The sequence below is a fragment of the Olea europaea genome, chromosome 11 (genome assembly GCF_002742605.1).
Source record: "Olea europaea var. sylvestris chromosome 11, O_europaea_v1, whole genome shotgun sequence".
Classification (NCBI taxonomy): Eukaryota; Viridiplantae; Streptophyta; class Magnoliopsida; order Lamiales; family Oleaceae; genus Olea; species Olea europaea.
Genome location: NC_036247.1, coordinates 36042066 through 36044657, shown reverse-complemented (window position 1 = coordinate 36044657; position 2592 = coordinate 36042066).

Sequence of the window (2592 nt, the reverse complement as noted above, 5' to 3'; positions counted from 1 at the left end):
ATATTATTCTTATTAAATTCATTCATTTAGATATTGTATATCCACACCACTTTTATATATTTATTTATTCCACTCTAAAATCTAAGTGTGTTTGAGCCGCATTAGTTTTGAAAGAATATATTTTGGAATAGTAGATTGATAGAGAATATGTGGTTAAAAAATGAGAAAAGTTTTGAATTTGGGTGCAATATTATTTTATTGAAGAATGTGTAGTTGAAATGATATCAAATTACTATTTAAGAATGTATTTTTTTGAAAGAATTATACTATTACAATTTCAATTTTTTTTAAAAAAAATTTACTTTATATTCTTCCTCGTTACATAAAACATCAACTTTATCAATTTCGTAATTAACTCTATAGACAAAAAATAATAAAGATGGGATTTCATAAAGTATAAAAACCCCTTAATTATCGTCACTTGCAGTATGACATAGACTCGATAATTTTATTAAAGGATAACACTAGTTGTACATAATTTTTTGTACATTAAGGTATCCATGAGTTTGGGACACATTGATGTACAAAAAATTATGTATACCAAGCAAAGTCCTTTATTAACAAGGTTGTACTTGGTGTACATAATTTATTTACATAGGGGTGTGGATTATTTACATAGGCCAAGACTTTTCCTTATTAAATCGAACATAATAATTTGAAATGACTCGAGTAAAATAAAGGGCATCAATAAGCCCTGCCAAATGCTGGAAAATCTTCAAAAGCTTTTGAATTATGCTAGTAATTAGGGGCTTGTTCAGTAGTAATTATGATAATTGATTTTTTGACCGTTAGAGAGAAAAGTAGGTTTTCCTATAAGAGAATAAGTCAAAAATAACGACTGATTTAGATAAGTAACGGTCAAAATTTGATTTTTTTTTAGGTGAAAAATCATAACCAAATTGCACTAGGTATAACAATCATTGATTTCATCACACCATAATTCCTTTATATTATCGATCAGTGCAATTAATTGAATTATACAAAATGATGATTTTCTCTTCTTATACTGATAACCCTGATAGAAAATATATCCAGTATTCAAGAAAATAAAATATAATCCCAACAGAAAATTCAATCTATTCAAAATTATTTTCTTAGTGATACTACTTGAATTAAAAAGGCATGATATCAAATAATCCAAAATAAATAAATAAAAAATCCTTCAAATACTAAATTCATCAAACACACAAGAAAAAGTGGTCCTTTCCTTTTCAAATTCTTTTTTATATATTACTATATTTATGTATTTGCTCTAAATGTTGTCTCTTCCATTGTTGTCTTGGTTTTAGATGAAAAAAAAATGTTTTATAAATATTAAATTTCAATTAAACATGAAATTTGAAAGAATATAAAAGTGTTCAAATGAATTTAATGAAAATAACTATTAATGGATGAATTTAGAATGATAGATTTTTATTTGATTTTATTATTGTCCATTTAAGTAAATTTATATTAGATTAAAAATGTAATATAATTTTCTTTTTAAAAGCGGATAGATATATAAAGATAGTGGATGTAAATAGTGGCTTCCTTTTAATCACAAATTCACAAATAANTAAGAAAAATATTAAATCATAATACTAAAAATGAGTGTAATATGTTTCAAATCACAATATCATAATATTACAAAGTCGAAATTAGTATTCACAACTAATTATTATTGATTAGATGATTAAAATTTATTTCAGATGCACGTAATAAAAACAACAACAACAATAATAATAATAAATTTAGAATTAAAATTTATTGCATAACAAATGACCAAATATAACCTTAATAAAAATTGGTGCAAAGAGGAAGAAAATGATAAAAAAGTATTTAATCATTTTAGTGCTAAGAGTTGGAGATGATGCGTACCAAAAATTTGGTACAACAATATGGTGAATAATGGTTCAACGGGGATAAGGTGGGAGATGCCTAACGTGTTCCATCAATGTATGTGAAAAAAAAGATTATTAAAAGCTTTGAACAAGTCAATATCTTCTCCTAGAAGGAAAAGGTTTTGGAATCTCCCAACAGTATATGTATAAAGATTAAAGAGAGAGATGGCATGAGAAGTGGTGTAGTGAGAAGGTAAAGTGGAGCCCACCTGTCATTTCCGGTGAGAAACGACAGTGGACGAGGTCACATCCACCATTTTCATGGTGGTTGGGCGGTGGAGAGCGATTATCTATCTTTACTAGACACAAACAAAATTGAAGTTCTATTTGTGGGCTTTTGTTTCTTCACAGAAAGGGCTAATATTTTATTGTAGTATCCGAAATATGTTCAAGTTTCAGTAATTGTTACCTTTTTTTCTGGGAAAAATTGTGTACATGTTAATTTATTTCATTAAAAATGTGGTTCAAGTTTCATTAATTGTTACCTACGCTAATTTTTTTATGAAAATGAATGTGATCAAAACGTGAAGGGATGGATATTGAAAGTTAAACGAAAATATATATAAATATAGTTGGCTCGAGCTTTTGAAATGGTTAGTTCAATGTTTACAATGTATAACGACATTTTTCGTGTCATTTCGTCATATGGGTCGAACTTATCTTCTTAAAAATATATATAACCCTTGTTTGAGCTCCATTTTAAAAAAAAAAA